Consider the following 22,834-nt stretch of genomic DNA (forward strand, 5'->3'; position numbering starts at 1 on the left):
GTCGGTATTTGGGTATCTTCTCCGTCATGTATCGATACTTTCTTCGACATATCACGAGCATATAACGTATCTCGACATATCGTATTCCAGCTATTTTTAGAAACGTCAACAGCCCTATTGTTTACAATTGGCCGGACACGACAGTAAAAAGTCGAACATCTGGTAACCCCATGTGTGTCCAACTTCTGTACTCGTGAAGTGTAGTGGAGCAGAACGACACGGTGGGTCAGGTCAAGAATCAACTCGTACAGCTTTTGTTTTCGTTAGAGCAGGTAAGGTGGCCGGTGCGCTCCAGAGTTTGGGCGACAATGCAGATGACGTGTCGGCTAGCGGGCCGCGGGCAGGTGACGAAAGCAGTACAGCACGAGGTTCCTTGCGTCAGAGGACAGACAGTGCGGCCCCCCTCCCGCTGCGCGTTGTTTGGTATAACGGCAGATGGCGCGCGTGGCGACCGGGCGCGGCCTTGAGACAGCCCACTCTCACCTGGCCAGCCGCAGTCAGTCATTCTGCGCCGGCCGGCCGTCGCGGTTGCCATAGTGACAGAAGCGTGTTTGTGTCCGCGTGTCCCGAGGTCAGATATCATTCGACGTATCTACCCGAATATAAAGACTCTGAGCTCCACAGCTGTCCAAAGGCGTGCCGTCTCGCCGAGGTGTCGTTCAGCGCCCACTCGGTACGTGTGTGTATCGTGTCTAGTACTGCATGCAGTAACAGATGTATCCGGTTCGCCGTGGCAGCTGATTGGCGATCTCCCTTTACCTCGCCCCCTGATTTAAGTGCATTTTTTCCGTGTTTCGTATTGACCTCAAAATGAAAGATTATTCTGAAGATATTTTCTAACGCTTGGCAGCCAACAACTATAACCGCACTGCGTTTTGAAATCCGACTGTTCACATTTAGGTATTGCATACACCTCTTTTGAGCAACTACATTACTACTGCAGTAATAAAAATACCATGTAACTATTGGGACTTCGTTTAACCTATAGGATCAGCGACTGAAGATGAACGCCCATTGGTTTAAATGTGTAATTATTTTGCGATGCTATACATTCAGCTGTTTAGAAAACTACAGTATTTACAGATGTAACTACGATACGGTGACGAAATTACATACCATTTGGTGAAGTTCATCTGTTGACTTGTATGCTTCACTTCACTTACAAAATACGGAATTCACATTCCTTTCAGGCAAAAAAAGAAAAAAATACGGAGTCGGGCGTCTGTTGTGAAACCAACAAAGTCAGTCTCAAAAATGTCCATCCTCCACGAGCGTTTGAGTTGCTCCTGCAAAAAGGACATGTACATGATCACTGAATGAAGAATACGATGTCAGAATTATTATTAATAGTGTAAGAAAAGTCAGTTTTTACTGAGCGACGAACCGAAAATTCGATGAATTTTGGTGGGTGCTTTAATGATGAAATTCATTTTGTCCTTAAATTACAACTCAAACTTAGACGTACACTTTCGTGTAAGAGGACGTAAGAGAGTGAAGAGCAGAAAACTGAAGCACAATTCCCTATTGAGTAAATCTTAAAAATATTGGAAAAACTGTTTCATTAAGCATCAACAATTGATGTTACCATATTTACAATAGATAACTTTTACCTATAAACTATATGAGTGACTGCAGTTTGTGTTTGGTTTGTAGATGCTATTTTCCAGACAAGCAGGTAACTTTCAGATACAGGCGACTACGTTGTAAATTATAGTATACAGCGTGTACCAGGAGCAACGATCATTCGAGGCGAAAACTCTAGTAAACAAGAGCTCTAAGGATACCTTAACCGTTATGAGCACTTTTTCATTTTCGATATTGTGAAACGTATCTCGTCTACGCAAAGATATTCGAATTCCGCACTTTGTGAGGTGGTAGTATGGACTAAAGCAAGACAAAAGTCCAGTAACGTGTGCTCTAAAGTATTATGAGAAGTTGTTCAGCCTTGATACTGTGAAACATGTTCCTTCTATTGAACAAGTGCTCAAAAGTCTTAAGGTACGCAGTTTAGAACCCGTGTTTACGGTAGTCTTTTGCTTCGAATCATGGTTCCTGTCTTATACCTGAATATTGACCATTCCTCCTGGGACACTGTATATTTTCCGTAGTTTTCGCCATTGGCTAGTAACACGAGAAAAAAGTCAGGAACTGAAGTTACAAAGTTACTAGAAGTACTCTAAATTTTGAGCTTCAGTGAGAACAGCGAAATAGTTTTGAGATTTCGGACCAAAACAGTCTGGGCAGATTTGCTGTTAGTTAACATCCATTACGTGTTCTGGATTTTTCCAAACTGATACTAGACTAATGTGTGTGTGTGTGTGTGTGACGGAGAGAGAGAGAGAGAGAGAGAGAGAGAGAGAGAGAGAGAGAGAGACAGAGACAGAGAGACGGGCAGGATGTTAGCGCTGTTTACAAAGATCGCTAACTTTTCGTGAGAGTGGGGGGATGGCACCTGCCTCTTTTCAAATGGCTTCACTAGCCGTTCTAAAACGTCCGATCTGTGAAGGGAATACGGAACCGTCTCGTAAGATTTTAAATCACCGAGAAATGTGGCGATTGTACGGCAAGAGTTTGAGACATTGTCGGCAGATTCGTGATGTTTGTCACGTTTCCTCCAAGATTGTGTACTGGCAACGTTGCTTTCTTGAATTTGGCCCAAAGGAAGGGTGAATAACATCGGAAGTTGCCAGGCGCTGCTGTTGTTCAATTGGAGCCAATTAAAAGTGCTGACATCCGAATTCAACCTTTTATTTTAGTCTTTAAATGGATAAAATCAAATTTCAGTTACGACAATAAAGTATGGCATTGCACTCACAGGTACAGTACAAGGGTACTCATCTCCATACAGCATTTAAACTTAAGTAATTACTGTTATCAAACACCCGGACCGCAGTATTAATTTAGGCTTTCCGATAACGTATTTACAAACAAACCATTCACCGGAAGTTACCAAGAGAAAACTGCCAATATTACCTCCACAAATATTCCATGTTGTGTATGGTGTACTAGATCATATTTTTCCATAAACGATTTAAAGTGGTGCTTGTGCACACTCTACTATATAACATGTCATATCTTTATGTATATGTTTTTGAGATTTATGAGATCTAAATAAGTCCACCTGTTGTCTACGAAGAGGGAGACCAGTTCAGAATTAAAGCTTTGTCTGGATCAATGTAAGTCAGCATCTAACCTAACTTATCACAAAGTTTCCCGCAGAGGTTAGCTTCGTGATATTTCTGCCCGTCATATTGCCGTGGTAAACACAGTGGCGCCGTGACTGATTAGATAGCAGTGTCGGCACTCATAATATCTGACGGCGTTTTCATTACGGCTGATGGTGACTCATTGAGCTCGAATCTCATGTAAGTTTCTTATTCGGTAGCTAGCCTCCACAGTTTTCGTTGGTGATTAAAATCTTGCAAATTAGTAAAAGTTATGGTATTGTACAACCCGTCTGACCGCACACAAAACACTGTATTGGCATACCAATGCACGAAACTAGCACTCGTAAACACATCGAAAGCCCAACAAAAAAATATTTGAAATTAAATGTGACGCCTATCAGTAATAAAATCTGCCTGTTAATTGTCATTGATGGAAACTATAGCGGAAAGTGTAGACACGAGCAATCCGTCCTCAGTCACAACAAATCAGCTAAATAACTCCACACACAATAACTTATTAGCTATGCTAACTATACAGACACACGCTTGAGGACGGAGAAGAAGAAATGGCAAACCACTTCCACATATCGTCTTTCCGAGGGAAGTAGTGCTGCGTTGTCCGGAACGCTGGAGGGACTTTGTCTCCTATTTTGCTATATAAGTTATAATTTTCAAAATTTTATGTCTCTTCACTAAACTTATTTGCAGCAATATTTATCATCATTTCGAGAAGAGAAAAAGGAGAGAAAATGAATTTTTTTGTAACTTCAGGTTAATGTTGTAAGAATAGATTTATTTACTTAGCGACTGTTCACTGTCCAAGTATTACTTGATCTGTTATTGACACATTTTAGCTGGTCGTGTGATCCAGGTTGCAAAATGGACTTCAGAGTTTCAATTTTTTCAATATCTATTACTAAATTAAATGTTACCGACCATTTATTGCGTTTTTCTTAATTTTATTAATAATTATTTCTGATAACCAAATCCAGTCGACACCAGCTCCAGAACACAACAGAGTTCACAACCAGCTATACTAAATACTACTGTATTAATACTTGAAACATATGTCCAAAACTAACTAGCTTTATCCTACCAAGACAAGAAGTAACTCCATTGCACGTGAGTCAAAGATACCGATAAGATCATAGACACAAAACGTTATTTTTTTATATTGTGAATGTTTCAGTAATAATAAAAATTTCCACAAATTAGAAAACAAACAAAAAATTTGTAATTTACTCCAACCGGAATCATTTGAGGGCAGACTCCATTTCTCTGTTAATTAGGCCTACAACTTGGTTCCTGAATGTGCCTGATCCAAATTTCATTTAAGTTTTAAATATATTGTAAAAAGAGATTGTACACGAGTCTTTCTTGGATCGAGGTGTTGGACAAGCGTATTGTGTTCTTTTATAGAGTGTGAGTGTGTCTCATGGTGCATCACATGTAAAAGACCAGTACCGATGGGACTCACCACTCGCTCCCACAAACACTGCTTTTTTCTACGTGGTCCCGTTGCTCTCGATGCCTGGCAGAATTCAAAAGGAGACATAGTTTTACCCCATCAGTATTTCCTCTAGGACCTGTCATTACATTGTATCAAGCTTCCTTATACAATATGTGATGAAAAGTATCCGTACACCCCCAAAAACTTATGTTTTCCATATTAGGTGCTTTGTGCTGCCACCTACTACCAGGTGCTCCATATCAGCGACCTCAGTAGTCATTAGACATCGTGAGAGAGCAGAATGGGGCGCTCCGCGGAACTCACGGACCTTGAACGTGGTCACGTGATTGTCACTTGTGCCATACGTCAGTGCGCTACTTTTCCAGACTCCTAAACATCTATAGGTCCACTATCTCTGGTGTGATAGTGAAGTGGAAACGTGAAGGGACACGTAAAGCACAAAAGCGTACAGGCCGACCTTCTCTGTTGAATGACAGAGACCACCGACAGTTAAAGAGGGTCGTAATGTGTAATAGGCAGACATCTATCCAGACCACCACACAGTAATTCCAAACTCCATCAGGATCCTCTGCAAGTAATATGACAGTTAGGTGGGAGGTAAGAAAACTTTGATTTCATGGTCGAGCGGCTGCTCACAAGCCACACATCACGCCGGTAAATGCCAAACGACACCTCGCTTGGTGTAAGGAGCGTAAACACTGGACGATTGAACAGTGGAAAAACGTTGTGTGGAGTGACGAATCACGATACATAACGTGGTTATCCGATGGCAGGGTGTGGGTATGGCGAATGCCCGGTGAACGACATCTGCCAGCGTGTGTAGTGCCAACACTGAAATTCGGAGGCGGTGGTGTTATGGTGTGGTCGTGTTTTTCATGGAGAGGGCTTGAGCCCCTAGTTGTTTTGCGTGGCACTATCACAGCACAGACGTATATTGATGTTTTAAGCATCTTCTTGCTTCCCACTGTTCAAGAGCAATTCGTGGATGGCGATTGCATTTTTCAAAACGACCGATCACCTGTTCATAATGCACGGCCTGTGGCGGAGTGGTTATACGACAGCAACATCCCTGAAATGGACTGGCCTGCACAGAGTCCTGACCTGGATCCTATAGAACACCTTTGGTATGTTTTGGGACGCCGACTTGGTGCCAGGCGTCACCGACCGACATTGATACCTCTCCTCAGTGCGGCACTCCTTGAAGAATGGGCTGCCATTGTCCAAGAATCCTTCCAGCACCTGACTGGACGTATGTCTGCGAGAGTGGACACTGTCATTAAGACTAAGGGTGGGCCAACACCATACTGAAGTCCAGCATTACCGATAGAGGACGCCACGAACTTGTAAGTAATTTTCAGCGAGGTGTCCGGATATTTCTGATCACATAGTGTAACCTGATGTGTGTCCCACTGAATATCAATCGAATACGTTCTATAAGAATGTCTCATAGTTCCGTTATACATGAAGAAATGAGGTTTCCGTCACATAGTTAACATTTTAGGTTGATCTTCATCACATCTTGGATGTTTCTAACCATAAATTGCTAGATTCCTTGGAAATAGGAGAAGCGTTTTGATAATGTAATGAGACATATTTCTATAATTTTCCTTCCTTGACTATAAGTAGTACTCTTGAGTTGTAATATGTCAGTTCACGTAAGTGATGAGTAACCTTCTTTGTTCCAGCTTTCACAATACACACCACTACGTAAAAAACGACACACCACATAGGAATTTTCCGAATGTGACAGATATCGGTAGATGTACATGTACAGAAAAACTAATGGTTACAATTTCAGGAAGTCTTGGTGATTTATTCAAGAGAAAGAGCTTCATAAATTGAGCAACTCAGTAAAGCGTTTGTTGACCTCTGGCACTCATGCATTGATAAGATTTCTTGGGCGTCACCCTGACGAATATCGTACCACATTCTGTAGATTTGGGGCTTTAGATCGTGAAAATACCGAGCTGTTTGGAGGGTCCTGCCCATAATGCTCCAAACGTTCACAACTGGGAGAGATACGACCTTCCAAGCCGAGGCAGGGTTTGGGAAGAACAAAGACAAGCAAAGAAGCACTCGCCGTGTGTGGAGGGGCGGAGGTCGGGGGTGGGGGGGGGGGGGGGAGGGTAGGGGAGGCGAGACACTGTCTTGGTGATACGTGAATCCAGAATGGGTTACTAGGAAAGCCTTACAAATTATGCTTAGAATATCGTCTAACACAACTGGACAGAACGTAGCATATACTTCAGGATGGCTTCCTACAGATATATCAATCATAGCTAAGTCGAATAATTGCTCACATTAGAACCAGAAGTGGACCAACGCGATATTGACTTCCTCAATGAGTGAAGCCCTTTCTCTTGAATATATCGTCCATTTTTTTCTGAAATTGTAATCCTGTGTATCGGTCGGTACATGCACGTCACATCTACCGATTTCCGTCCTCTTAGGATAATTCCTTCCAGGCATGTCTAGTTTTTTATATTTTTATTTTTGCATTTTATCACAGTGTATATTAGAACTCTTCTGCGATGCTGTAAAACAGCACATAGTGTAATGCAGATGAAGTGCGGTTAAGTTAGTTTAAAAATGGTGATACATAAAATACGTATTATCAGATTACAAACAATTTAGTCAACAAAACACCGTGGCATCTACGTTTCTCTGGGTCGTGAATGAACTCATTGGAAAAAATATGTTCCCCCTCAAAACAGCATACCGATCGTTTTGGAGCACTGTTTATGGTGTGTAACTGGTAACAGGAAGTAATGTGGCACTCCACCCGTGACAGTGCAGCGAGCGTGCAATGGCAGAAAGGAGCTATCGTGTATGGACGTGCGAATTACCATACCGAGAATGAAGCTGCCCAGTTTGTCGGGATAAGAGGATGTGACTCTGAACGCCTATACTTGTGGAACTCAAGTTGCTATAAATAAGCAAGCATACGATTAGATCAAGTTCGCCCGAGATTATGGTAATACTACATGGATCTTAAGATAGGCAATGCAACTTATGGCCTCTGCACTTGGGGAATATGATGTTAATTGGGTTACCTAAGTAAATAATATTTACCGACAAGTTTTATTTTGCACAACCTGTACAACAAGCCGGCATATTTGTTGTATCTTCTCTCGAATAGCTTGCAGGCTAAAATTCTAGGGCAAGATGATCGGTTTGCAGCACACGGCAAAAAGCATTTCGGTCGTGGCGCAACTCTCAACGGAACGATTTGATGGTGGTGCCGCCCGTGGTGTTTGACTGAACTGATACTCGGTATCTTCGGGGGGCTGTAAAAAGTTATCTACGGCTTCGCTGTCGGAAGATGTGACGGTTCCAGCTGTTGGTGTATAAACACGGAATGTCGAACTTATCTATAAGGACTGGTGTAACACTAGCAGCCATATAACACGGCATAAGAACAGAGATCGTAAAAGTATCCAAGCGCCACGTAACGGGGCCGCATGTCACAACTTTCCTTTGACAATCGCTTTCAAACTCGACAGCAAATTTTTTGAAAGAAAACACTGTCCTTAGTAGGCTGTACAATTATGTGCTTTATTAGGTGTGCGAGTGGTCAGTTTCAACGCTGAGTCATTTGCAACCACTTATACATAAACAATACTTAAGTTTAAGTGCTTGAAGATGACTTAGTGTCAAAATTGGCCCATCGCACACCGAATAAAGCATGAAATTAAATGGACTACCACGGACAATGTTTTCCCTCACAAAATTTTTGGAGGGTATGGACCCACTTATGTACAAAATTTCTGATAGCAAATGCTTGTGTCAGTGTATGTAGGTCCGTCTCAGACGGGTTTCGAGAGATTGCTGCCTCTGGAACATACGTTCCCGCGGCCGCATCGGGGATTTTCTCCACCCGGGATTGGCTGTTTGTGTTGTCCTAACCATTTCATCATCTTTCGGGAAAGTGGCAAGACTGAACTGTGAAAAAGATTGGGAATTTGTACAGGCGCTGATAACTGCGTCATTGAGCGCCTCACAAACTAATCATCAGTGGTGCATATTTGACTTACAAACTGGAAAACATACAAAGGAGAGGAGGGGAGAAGTATAATGCAGGATATCTGTAAAAACCAGAAGAGCAAACTACTGGAACTAGGCGTACGGCATGTTGTAAAAGAGAGAGGGAGAGAGAGGGGGGGAGGGAGAGGGGGAGGGAGAGATGGGGTATTACATACGTGCTTACAATAAACCATTTCTCCCAAAAATATTTATCTCCTTCATGCCGCCTGTGTGTTTCCACAGATGAGGTGTCACTGATCTCATTTGTACGAAAATTGCAATACACCCGATGTAACTATGTGCTTCCACCGCCGTGGCTGGAATGCATAAGTTCTAATAAATATTCACCAGCCTGTGTTCTTCTATGGTTGTTGTCCCCTGCACAGAAAACAGCACATTGGTTGTGAATCCGTTATCTTGAGACTGTATGAAACTTTTAGCGAGGAACTGTTATTTTAGAAATAATTAAATTTCCAATCAATTTGTTTATAATGGATGCCAGCAGATTTTTTTGTATTACATTACACTTTAGAGTCACAAATAATTTTTCGTCTTCAAAACAAAATAACGAACTGCGTATTTCCGTCACTACTGTCACACTGTTCTCGACTATATATTTCAAATAACAATACTTACTAATAAAGTATTAACTGACACCGATCGCAGCAGACATGCCTGTCCTCCGAGGTTTCCCAACCAGCTGTGATCTTACAGCCGAACCACTTCGCGCGCCATCCAGTTTAGCCGCGATCGGAATATCGCGAAAGTGCTTGGTCTGCCTATTCGTGTAGCAGTTGTTTATTATTCTGATGGTGATTAATAGCTTGGAAATAATGGAACAAAAGCAAGCTTTTGAGAGATGCTTTAATCTGAAGTACAAGCAAATACGCTATTTAGTTTGTTTAATATTGATAACAGATGATTATCATTTTGGCGCGCAAATTCCGATTGCAGCAGCCAATTGCCGTGGACGGCCACATTTTCGGCCATCTTTCTCATGATCCGCATACCGAGTGAACGATCTCTCATGAGTACCTCACACCACATTGTGTCATCTTTCGATTGCTCCATTCTGAACTACTCTAATTAGATGTTCTTGTACCTAAATATGATAACTGCAAACCCAGAAATATTACAGGCGATTCTCTTTTTGTATCTGGTAATGCGTAACATGTGGTCGGGCTAGTCAGCGCAAAGGCTCCAGACCACTTCACCCTGCCGGAATAAAAATAGAAGAGGTTCTGATAATCAAACTGTCCTGAAAACATAACGTCCTGGCTGGTAGGACGACGGAAGCTGAAACATGTAACAAACACTGTATTCACACTATCCGCTGTCGGGCAGTCGCACGGTAAGAACGCCAACCACGAAGATTTGGTGGAGGGCCATGCCTGAAAACGCGAGTATGCAGTCTCGAAATTGGTCTCTGTTTGAAGAAATAGTCAATTGAAGCGGATCTATTTAATCAGTCATGCCTCTCAGTTTCGGATGTCCTAAATACTAAATCTTGTGTTTTGAAGCAATACAGTGTAGCTGATAAGCAAAATCAATCAGGCACTCATTTTTGGTGCACTTTGGTCCAACTTGACTCAATTCCTTTGTGTTGTAATCTTCGACCATAGATACTAGTAGACTTGCCTTGCTATGCAGAAGCTTTAGGGCTGGTGTGGCTCCAACATAAACCACATGACTGTTGGCAAAACGTGGCGGGATTTCAAAGCAGCGGTCTGCCATACTATGTTTGTATCGTATTTTCTCCACATTTCTCAACTGAGTGCCAAACGCTTCCAACAAAAATTACTTCATTATTTGCGAAAAATTATGCCAGAACTACATTTGACCTGGATTTGTTCCCAGTACCATTTATAAAATCCAGCAAATACATCGAACGCCACTCTGGTGGGCAGCGGGGTGAAATTACTATAAACTATCAATTAAAGTGAAATTCTTTTAAATACTAAGAGTGGGCTCGTGTCAGAACTTCAAACATTGTATTCGCCGCGTTTTGAACTCTACTCACTTATAAAAGAAAATGGGATACGGGAATTATGTCAACTATAGGTGCCAAAATTGTCGAAGTTAGGAGCAGGTCCATTTTAGAGTATGAATTTTACGTGCAATTTAAAGATTAAGTTCCCAATATTTTTACAAAAGTTTTAAAAAAATTTTGGAGCCTAGGTTTAAAAATGGCAGACACTGTAAATATAAATTATAAATATACATTGTAAGTAATAACTAACCTATCAAAACACTTTTCCGCGAAGCGCTTCGAGCAAAGGCGCGTATGTGCAGATGGCTTAAAGTTTTTCTGTTTCAGGGCTTGTATCCAAAGCTATCTTCGGTTTTCATCCTTAGGAACCTTTGAGTAGGAAGGAAAAACAATTATACTTACTTCTGTAACCAGACTATCACAGATACTTTCCAAAATGTAATATGAGTCTGACTTTATAGGCATCACTTTCAACACTTTAATTTACGTGATACTCTGTTTCAAGTGTAAAAAAAAAATATATAAAAGTCACTTCAGCAGATTTCAGTAAACGCATTTGCACTATCATACAAACACACGTGAAATGTAATGCCATTTCCCCTGACAAAACGCTGAGCACAGCCATAAGCGCAACACGAAACAAACATGTTTTGCCAACATTCACGTGACTTCAGCCCAGAGATGTTGGCCCCACGGAAATGTTGCCATGGACAGTCTATTACATTTATGGTCGAAGTTTGTAATATTCACAAGCTTAAGTCGACTGGAGAGAGTAAAAGGGTCCTGTAGCCACCTTTCATTAGTCCGATAGCCCATTTTCACTAGCATTTCTCCTTTTCCTTGTTTCTATTTCCTCATAACTCTCATAATGCTGCAATTGAATGAATGTGGTTATGTGTCACGTTGCTGGACCGTGGCGTAGTCTGCTGCAGAAAGTCTGCGATAGTGATACAGATTCAGCAGCAGTTTTATAGAATATCCAACTCTCGCAGTGGTCAAGTAGGCAAAGAGGTTTGCGCTACTTGTGAGAAATCCACCTGCGTTAGGTTGGTGGCGGAAATGGCATTTTGTGTTTTCCGGGCCACGCAGAGCGTGGAAGAGGCTGGAGAAGGAAACGGGAGGCAGTCTGCCGCCGGTAACGGATGCGTCCGCAGCTGTGCTCCAGTTGAAGAAGAGTGAGTTAGGTTGACCGCGTGGCGCTTTGTTTCTTGGCGAGGGAGAGATGATAGCTTTTGGTCTCGCTTTTCAGCTCTGAAAGATTGCTTCGCCTTTTCGCAGCAAGGAATGCAAATCTTTGGCAGATTTTCCTTTTAGTAAATTTCTATAGCAGGCTTGGATCCACCGGAAGAGAGCCACACAAAGGTGTCGATAAGAAGTGAGCACTCGCTTCTGTATGAATGTCTGTTTGCCTTCAGTTGTGCCTGTATAAGCTTTCATTTTTCTACATAGTAATAGCTTTGCCTTCTCGTAATTTTCCTTGCTTTATGTATCTTTCGTCCTTCGGGAGGCGACCACGTGGTTGAACATTAGAATTTGTTGGGCTACCGTCATCACTAACTGTCCGGTCTCATGTTCGTTTTAAAAAAAAAAAATGTTAACTGTTCGTGTTTTTATGATGCGATATTGTTGCAACTTGGCCACGATACCTAGAAATTGCGTCTCCACAAACCACGTGGGCACGCGGGTGTAGTGAGAAACGTGTACCGTTTCACGAGTTATTGCGATCAGTTATCAGGCAACAGCAGTTGTATGAATGATTCACATAAATGATTTTAGGTGTAGATTATAACGGTGTATGTATCGATGCTTTTCTTTAATGTTTTAGGAATTAATGTCATCAGGAATTGTGTACATGCCTCACATCCTTATCTTAGGAATAAATGATTTTATCTACAATTTTCTCTTGTGTTCCGAGGTTACGTTTTTGCACCTAAGCCACTCACCTCGTAGCTTTCCTGTTAGCACATCCAACGCGTTTCCTTACGCACAGGTTCAGTGATAAGTTTCCCCTTTTATTTTAAAACAAATGCTTTAGATTAAGTCTTATTTTCAGGTATGTTGCTGGGAGCTGATCTTCTGCACAGTGTTCATGCATGTGCTATTTTATTTTAAATGGTTGATTCTCGTGGACAGTGCACGGGAAATACTATTAATTACATCGTATCCCCTATGAGCGATATCACGAATTACGTATTTTTATGAGTTTTTGGTCTGTGATTAAATTAATTTATTTTCCGACTCGGCCAAACCTTTGATTAGTTGTTTGATTAGAGTCGGTGGCGACACTAATCTTCTCACGTTGATTTCAGAATCAATAAGCATTTCCATTCCCACTCTTAACGTATAACCCGTAGAAACAGATTAGTTACAAGAGGAAGCCGGTGCAGTTACAACACGGGCGGCGGAAGAAGGGAAAGGGAGTTATGCACAAGTCAGCCTCGGACTGGAAGCCGAGAGAGAAAGGGAACGAGGCCAAGCAAAGAAGAAGAGCTTTGACGCACTGCGTTGAACACTGGTTCTCGGAACTATACGAAACGCAGGAACATCTAGAGTGAGTTTCCGGAAGTCCACCCGTGTCTGAAAGGAAAAAAAAGTAAATCCGGAATATTACGCTGCCAGCTGCAGAGGTGTTTTCCGTGCGAGTGCGCACCTCCCTGGGAAGCGAGACAGCTGTGGCTGAATCAGCGCGCTGGCTGGCGGAACACGGCAACTGCAGCCTGCGTGCTACGGCCTTGGGCTTCTAGCGCTCTGGTCCGCTGCCCATCCGTGCTGGCCTGTGCTCAGTGTGCTGACGGCCGCTGCGTTCTGCGGGCTCTCGGTCTCGCCGTCTGCGCAATTCAAAGCAAGTAAACGCCCCAAGCTGGGGCAGTTCATTTTGAGCGAGCAATGTGGCGCCGCGTTTAAGGCAGTGGAATATAATACTGCAGGATCCGGCTTCGCATTCCTTCAGCTGTATTTAGTCCTTTGTTATTGGATCACTACCGGCTTTGTGGCAGTAGAAAGCACATCAGCTGAACGTCTGTATAACAATAAATCCAGAAGGAATAAGAACCCTGAGATACCCACTGGTACGGGAAATTATTGAGACGTTATTTTTTTTCAATATTGACGTCTTTTACGCGAGTATATCAAAATGTAAGTACTCACATGACTAAAACATCAGAGCGGAAAAGCACGGAACATTTTTACCAGCATTCATTGTCTGCCAGATCGAAACACCGCCAGCAGAGTCTACTGAATAGACCTTAGGACAGCGTTCTGTTCTATGGGCGGTCACCGGCTGACATAGATAGGATGAGTCGTCCTCTGAAAGGACCAGCCTCCTAGCATGCAGTTTGTGTCTGCTGAACTAAAAACAAGCTCCTGCGACCGTCGTGTCTTGAATGTGTGTGTGTTCACCAGCCTCGAGTATTTCAACCACGGTGCGCTTGCTTGTTATTTGCATATCATTTACATGAATTCATACAACGTTGACTTTATCTTACCGCGTTTGGGATCGAATGAAGCGTCTTGATGTGCGGAGTTTGATTGTGAGGACGGAATATGTAAGCAATGAAGGTCAGGAGACTACGATGTCTTACAATAGTTAAAAAAAAGTATATTAAAAATTGCGATGCAATATTGGTTAATTGACATTCCAATTTCTTTATAAATACCGAAGTGACGCAAAGTAAAAAGAAAGAAAAACGTTGCTGGTAAACTGAATAAAACTAGTGACTTTGCAGTTACGCATTTCTAAAGCTGTGTACTTTGCTACATTTGCTACAGGTACTTCTGATATTATTTTGTATGTTTATATTAAAAGCTCTCGAAAATCTTCAAAGTCGATATTTTCGAATGTTCTTTAAAAATGTATCTTCGGCCTACTACTTGAACCTTTTAACGACCAGTGGGACGTGTGTGTCGAATATACACTTCTATTTCCTTGAGTCCATAGGGATACGGACTATAAAAGATTTTAAGTGCACTAAATTCTCAATGTTTTAAAAAATTCTCCACTTTGACAGTTATAAGGATCAAAGAAAGTAGTGAATTTTGTTGCTTATTAAGAGAACATAAAACTTAAGAAAATTTATAAATATTTTAAAACATACTTGAAAGGAAGACGTGGAAAACCTAAGATACAGTGGGATGGTGAGATGGGGGTGGGGGGTAGGAAAATAGAAACGCCGAGAAGGAACAAAAGGGGGACTAGGTAAAGAAACTACAGAGTATTACATCAACTAGCTCAGGCAATCGAAATTTGCTAATATGCTAGTGTCTCAACTCAGGGTTTGGTATTGAAAACGAGTAATAGATCTCATAATTTCTACCTCCTCTAGGATGCTTACGGAATAACTTTTTCATGCTTAATCCTTTCGCGATCGAATTAAAATTTCACGTATTACTGTAAAATTTTGTTTCCTAGTTATGGAATGGGTATTGAGTCATTCCATGACTCGGAATTTGAATTATTGTTTGTAGTTTTATAATTACTTTCAGAAGAACGTATATGTCTCACTGGACTCGACGAAGATTAAACGGATTCCTAAATTTTTTCCCCTCTAATCCAACGGGACGTACACCTCCTGCTGAAAAATAATTTCTTTTTTCTAAGGATTAACTTGAGAAACGGCCTTGCCGCAGTGTATACACCGGTTCCCTTGAGATCACCGAAGTTAAGCGCTGTTGGGCGTGGCCCGCACTTGGATCGGTAACCATCCAGCCGCCATGTGATGTTGCCATTTTTCTGGGTGCACTCAGCCTCGTGATGCCAACTGAGGACCGAATAGTAGCGGTTTTGGTCAATAATACCAACATAACGACCGGGAGAGCGGTGTGCTGACCCCACGCCCCTCCTATCCGCATCCTCCATGAGGATGACACGGCGGTCGGATGGTCCCGGTAGGTCACTCGTGGCCTGACGATCGAGTGCTAAGGATTAAGTTCTGTGGAAAGAAGAAAGTACCGTTATTATGTCAAACAAATTAATTTATTCACAGCTAAGCATGTACACAAAGTTTTTCAAAACGTGACTGAAATCATGACATACTTCGCAATAGCTACATATAAAATTAGTCCTTATCATTTCCTTCAACGTGCTGCATTGTCTGCATAGCATCCTTGTGCTCCTTATTGGAAAATCTTTTCTAACTGCATACAAGCGCACATCTTCATGAGTATGAAAGGGGTTGTATCTGCAGTAAAATTACAAGATAATGAAGCCAGATTCAGTTTGTCAATTGCTCACCACCCAAAAGATATAAGATTCGCCAGAAGAAATAATACAGCTGGTACAAACACAGCTATATCCTGCCTTGCAGCCATAGCAGAGTACAAAGCTGTAATGGGAGCTGCAGACCTGTTCGACCGGCTGAGAAAAAGGATATGCTATTGGAAGTAGGTCGCCGGAATGGTAGTATCGTTTTTTTTTCTTCTTTTGGACGTCGCAACAATAAAAAGCTTCATCATGTGGAATTACAATAATGAAGGAAAATGGGAGGGGCGAAGCCATGCATTCATCACAAAAACAAACCAGGAGGCTGAGGAGTTTTCCGCTTTATATCGAATCAGCGGAAATAAAATAAGATTACAACACTGACCGTAGCCACAGGAGTGTGCCAGTGATTGTCTGTTTGGATATATATGAATTGATGTGCTTTTGCTAGACAAAGAGCTAGTGAGAACGCTGCTTCCTGTAATGTTCCTGTGCGCCACACACAATCCGCTGTAGTTCAGTGGTTGCCTATCCATTACGAATTTAAAGGTGTTTTGCCAATAAATATGTTCACAAAATGGTGTAATTGTAACAAACATTGTAAACAAGACATAAAATACCTTCATTGAGCTTATGTAATGCAGAAGGGAAAAATTACATAAATCCCAAACCACAAGGCACACAGTGCACAAGTGAAACAATTAGTCAGTATCTCGCGCATTAGGTGAAAAGCAGTGGGCTTGTTAGCTTCAAACCGTTAATACATTCAACGCTAGAGCGTATCACCAGACAAATGAGGGACGTCTATATCCCTATGGACTCAGGGAAATAGAAGTGTATATTCGACACACATGTCCCACTGGTCGTTAAAGGGTTCGAGCAGTAGGCCGAAGATACATTTCTAAAGAACATTCAAAAATATCGACTTTGAAGATTTTCGAGAGCTTCAAATATAAACATACAAAATAATATCAGCATTTTATCAGAAGTACCTGTAGCAAATGTAGCAAAGTGCACAGCTTTAGAAATGCGTAACTGCAAAGTCACTAGTTTTATTCACTTTACCAGCAACGTTTTTCTTTCTTTTTACTTTGCGTCACTTCAGTATTTAAAAAGAAATTGGAATGTCAATTAACCAATAATTTTTAATAAAATATATTTTTTTAACTATTGTAAGACATCGTAGTCTCCGACCTTCATTGGTTACATATTCCGTCCTCACAATCACACTCCGCACATCAAGACGCTTCATTCGAACCGAAACGCGATAAGATAAAGTCAGTGTTGTATGAATTCATGTAAACGATATGCAAATAACAAGTAAGCGCACCGTGGTTGAAATACTCGAGGCTGATGAACACACACACATTCAAGACACGACGGTCGCAGGGGCTTGCTTTTAGTTCGGGAGACACAAACTGCATGCTAGGTTGCTGGTCCCTTCAGAGGACGACGCAGCCTATCTATGTCAGCCGGTGACCGCCCATAGAGCAGACAGCGTTGGCCCGAGTGATAGGAGGAACGACCTTGTGTTCGGCTTAAAAGCAAATTGCGTGGGAGCAGCCAGCCTCCACATTCTTCACACATGGAACGCAGTTTCAGAGATTTTCACAGGGAGACAGCAAACGCCAAACGCCGATACTACAGGTTTCCGGATTGGTCGCTTTAAACGAAACATCATTCTCCCGTTTTATAAGAGCAATGCTCATTGGCAGACTATATTTCTGACGCCTTGAGCTGAAGGAGTAACGGAAGAGACTGAAAGATATACCCCTTCACGTCTGGCATGGAGAAGGGCCGTTCCGTTGTCGCTTTTGGAGCGAGAACACGTAACGAGAGCGTGCGTGCTCGTACGTGTGCTCAAAGAGCGAGGAACAAGTCTCTCCTCAGTATTTCACTGGGAGAGCACCTCTGTCGAGAGTGAATCGAAGTGCGTTTTATAAGAGCAATGCTCATTGGCAGACTATATTTCTGACGCCTTGAGCTGAAGGAGTAACGGAAGAGACTGAAAGATATACCCCTTCACGTCTGGCATGGAGAAGGGCCGTTCCGTTGTCGCTTTTGGAGCGAGAATACGTAACGAGAGCGTGCGTGCTCGTACTTGTGCTCAAAGAGCGAGGAACAAGTCCCTCCTCAGTATTTTATTGGGAGAGCACCTCTGTCGAGAGTGAATCGAAGTGCGACTCCATATTGAGTCCTTGCGATTAAGAGTTGGCCGACACATTTATTGTGCGGTGTGAACGGACAGAGCTTTAGTTAAACGCCTGCAAGCAAGTTTTTGAGTGGCATCGTGGTCGACTGGTTATCTGACTGGTGTACTACGCCAATAGTTAGACTAGGGGCGAATAGGAGTCCTTGACTTCATCAAGGCATAGGGAGAGTTTGATTGGCGAAGGTCAATCCAGATAGAACGAGAGTTACCTTATTTGTCAGCAGCGAACGGCGCAGATAGCAGTCATAGCAGCTTACGGTATTGTGCGCTGCAGCTATTGCGAGCCCCATATTTCCTCCACAACAGTGCCCTTCACTGCATTTCACACGCGACACCCTCAACCATACCTAGCAACATTATAACGGATAATTAAAGTTGCGTAGGTGCGGCTCTCAGCCATTCTGCCAAGTCAATAACAATCTTAGACTTTGTATAGAAATTTCATTAGCGAATCCTATTCTTGAGAGGAAACTTCACATTCCGAAAAGAACCAGGATATAACGTGTTCATAACTAAAAGTGCCATTGTGATTTCTCAGAACTTTTGCAAAATAAATAAATTTCGTTAGTTTCATGTTTTTCTTACGCTAACTAGCACTACTCCAGTACCCAAGTATCCCACTAGTTACGTAAGAAATTTTGTGAATTTTTGTGTGATTTCCTTACAGCGGACGACTCCAGAAGATATTAATTGCTGAACGTTTTTCAGGCATTTCTCTTTAGAACGTTAGGTGCGTCTCTGACTTCTGTAGTAGTGTGGGGGTTGAAATTGCATCTCGCACGAGCCACAGGGTAAAGGGTACATCTCAGATTAATTCGTTGCGCAGAATAACAGAATAGCAGATCAACCCCATGCTCACACTATCAAGTGCATGTAAATGCGAGAAGCTGTAATAAATTAGAATATTATACAAGAAAGGGAAGTGGTTTATTATGGAAGAAAAAATATAAAAATAACAATAATACTTTTCGATATTTAGAGATAAAAATACTTTACTTTCTATTTCATGTTCCGCATTTTCATACGAAATAATTATTGACCATGGGTATGGCTAGTTTGTTGTGAATAGTAATCAGAATTTAAAAAATAACCTCATTTTTATTAAAATATGATTCAGTATTTGTGAGCCAGAGTTTGTTTCATAATAAATATGGAAGTCAAATAAAAACTAAAAATTACCTTGTTGCTAGAAAGAATGGAACTAGTGACTTCGCAACTCCAGTCCTTTCTCCACTTATATAATACACATTGCAATTTATTACCAGACACTCAGCCAGAACCACCTTTTTTTAAAATTGCTGGAGTTGTTTATACTTAACAGCGATCGAAAATCTTCAGAGTACATCATCGGACAGCTTCAGGGAGCTGATGCCTGGGCACCGATCTTCAAATATTATGGGTATGAAGAAAATGGAAGATGTCAGAGCAGTCTGTAAGGTCCCCTTGTGAGATATTTAGTTTTTCCTTGCGGAGCCCATATTGGGTTAAGCGAATGGGGCCACGTTTTCTAACACAAATTCTCTTCAGCATCCGTGTGCAACTAACAAGGAAATAGCCTAGTCTGACCTGTCGAAACATGTCACGAATTTTTTTATGCAGGAAGAACACGCAGAAGGAAAGACCTGTCAAACGTTCATCTGCAAAGAAGCACAGAAAACATTTTTAGAAAAATGTTAAAAATTGCTAGATTCGTGATTCACCAAGGGGACAAAGAATTGTACACACCAATCTGTAGCAGAATGCGCATGCACGACTAGGCAGGAGCATCACCTTAGTTGGCGGCACATCAGTGAACACACAGTACGACTCGACTCGATCGTAATTTGTAAAACCAACTTCAATTATCGTTGACAGTTTCCCTGAAACAATACTTCGCAGTTACTGTTCACTCAAATCTGCAATCCATTTAATATCCGTTATATTTACCAGTTGCTTTTGCAGTGGGTAAACATTGACTATGGAAATAAAACTGAATTAATATTCATTGTGTTTAATGCTTGAAATTAAGCAGTGTGCTAACCTGGTTTTTCTTTGGGAAATCTGATCGTGAACAGTATAAATGGAAAAAAGACTTACATGAAGTAATAAATATGCAGCAAATGTAACTCAAAAATTGTGAAAGAAAAACTATCAGAAAGATTTACTGTACAGAGTCTTGTACGTCCGACCTTTGTATCCACAGTGAGCGTACTAATATGTGCAAAGCTAGCTTACCACTTAGTTCGCAACTGGACTAAACATCGCAACTGTCTTCTCAAGCCCAGTGTGTGAAACATACATTCTAAATAAATGCGACCCTGACCCTGTAAGGCAGATAATATCAGGTACAGATCATAACAAAAATCATTAGAAATTCTGCTGTCACGTACCTAAAATGAATTAATAAAAGTGAAAGTTTGAGTTCTATTATAGAAAGACAAACAGCTATTTACTTCTTTATTCCACATATAATTTATCAACTGTTACTTTCAGGGGTCAAGTGATAAACAACAATCATGTTCAATTACTTTTGACACTCAGTAACAAAATATTAAAGACTTGGACATTATGAAATGATGATTATTAAAATCGTAATCTCTACACATGGAAATTTTATATCACAGGAAAGAATGATTATTAAAAATCCTTATCAGCTGGTCAATGTACTGAGTTGGTGGAGAATAAATTTACTTTTTTAACCAACGAAAAATGCTCTCATGTACTAAATGTGAAGGTAGGTAAGTATCCTGGCTTTTGATACTCAATGGTCAAAGCATATGAAAGTTGGAATGAATAAAATCTAAACTCAACATTTACTGTGGCCTAATGCGCAATTGTACTTTACCAAGCAGCATCTGCAACAGCATTGTCTCCATGCTGGATCTGAAACGCTAATTCCCTACTCCAGCCTGGATTCAATTCACTCAGTCACAACTTTCCTGCGTTCTGTAGAATGTTAATCTTTCCCTAGTGGAAATAATGGCTATTGCACGCTCACTATAGGTTGGAGCGATGTGCACAATTTCTTTGCCTGCAAAAATTTCTGCAGGAATAATTAACTACAGCTTTGCAATGTGTCACCACTTGATGCGTGAAGTGTATCATCCTCACTTCACAGAAAGCAAACTCTCAATGCCTTCGTTTATTTCCATACACTTTTGCTGATCGCCGCGAGAGAGAGAGAGAGAGAGAGAGAGAGAGAGAGAGAGAGAGAGAGAGAGAGAGAGAGAGAGAGAAAATTTTAGGTATCTAAATGCTTTTATATAATGGTGATCTCCGCACCGTTTCGCGTCTGCATTGATAGTTATGGCTTCAGCCAGTAACCATCTCGCTAGAGGTGAATTCGTTTTTATTTTACTTGCTCGGTCACAGCCTAGCCCTGTTAATGACGTGTATCAACTTATTTACGTAAAAAAGAATAATATATGGTGCATCCACTTATTTACGTAAAAATGAATAATATATTGTGCATCCACTTATTTACGTAAAAAGGAATAATATATGGTTCTGCCCTTCACTTGCTCGGTTCGTCTCCAAAATGTGTTTCACTTTAACTTCTTTGTTCATGCCAGTACATACATTGGTCGATATTGTTTTGTTAGTTTTCGGTACATGAGATTAACTGCAATTGCCTTTTGTTGATAAAATTATTATTTTCTGAGGATCTCATATTGTATCGTCCTGTCATTATGGATTAAGCTTATGTGTAAGGTTCGTAAAATCTGGACGCCTTACACGGGTAGCCACAAAGCCCCTTGCTTCTCATTAGTAGCCAAAATGAACATCTAAACTTGAATAATTAACATGGACAGGCAGTTCTTTAGAAGAGATATCCAGAGATATGAACCAAGTAGGGCTAGTTGTGAGAGGCAATACACCGTTACTGATGGAGATCTAAGAGACTTAGCCCTACATTACAGTTGATGTGAGCATTGTTTATTTGAAGTCTTCTTCGATCTGGTTACGCAGATTCGCAAAACAATACATTATAGGAAGTTGCAAAACAACGGAGTTTACTTTAAGCAAAACTGTAGAGGAGATGCCATTAATTCATAGCTGTTGTGAAACGAAGCTTGCAGTTATCACCATATATGCTGTGTCTAACGTCGATCAGTTAGTGTTCGTGAAAGAACTGCGAGCAATAAGCACTTCATCATTTTGAGGCGAAAAAAAAAACAGTCTGCTGTGCAATTGATTGCTCCTATGACAGATTCATATACAACAATGACAGTGATGAGTACTGTTTCTGCAACTTTATCTCTGTCTTCAGGTACCTCAAGGCATATTAGGACCCAAAATAAAAATGGACTGATTACTGGGAAAAAAATCTTACAATCGACCTATAAAAATAGGGAAAAATAGGAAAGAATAATTTTTATCATTTCATTCGAAACGGTTTATAATCAATTGCAGAAATTAATTCTTTGCTTTGTTGGGCTGTTGGCCTGGATATGATAGCTCTGTCTTTCAGGAGGACGAAGAAAAGACTATTGATATGATTCACCTTCCACCCGGAACAGCCAATGTGACTCTCAATAAAGTTTTTCGACTGTGGAAAGAAATTGTCCGACAATGCAATTCCGATACGTCCTTGTCGTTAGATGTTTACAGGAGAACCTTACTCTTGAATTTCAATCATTTGTGAATTATCAGTTTGCATCTGCACATTCCAAGAATTGGTTTAATTATGCTCGATATGCAACACAATATAGCAACGGCCAGGACCATTTCTTATTACATCGCAATTCTTTCTAAATAAAACTAATCATACCTGTGACATGCATAATTGCATTAA

The 22,834-nt window shown here is 41.2% G+C and overlaps 1 protein-coding gene across 2 annotated transcripts in view; it reads left to right on the plus strand.

Moving 5' to 3' along the window:
* The first annotated feature begins 499 nt into the window (after positions 1 to 499).
* LOC126354710 (rap guanine nucleotide exchange factor 4) overlaps positions 500 to 22,834 on the plus strand; it is a 1,235,035-nt gene continuing 1,212,700 nt past the window's right edge. For both annotated transcript variants that reach the window (XM_050004554.1, XM_050004556.1), the window contains exon 1: positions 500 to 673. The gene's annotated coding sequence lies outside the window, so the exon portion shown is untranslated. The remainder of the gene's footprint in view (positions 674 to 22,834) is intronic.

The sequence above is a fragment of the Schistocerca gregaria genome, chromosome 3 (genome assembly GCF_023897955.1).
Source record: "Schistocerca gregaria isolate iqSchGreg1 chromosome 3, iqSchGreg1.2, whole genome shotgun sequence".
In the NCBI taxonomy this organism is placed as follows: domain Eukaryota; kingdom Metazoa; phylum Arthropoda; class Insecta; order Orthoptera; family Acrididae; genus Schistocerca; species Schistocerca gregaria.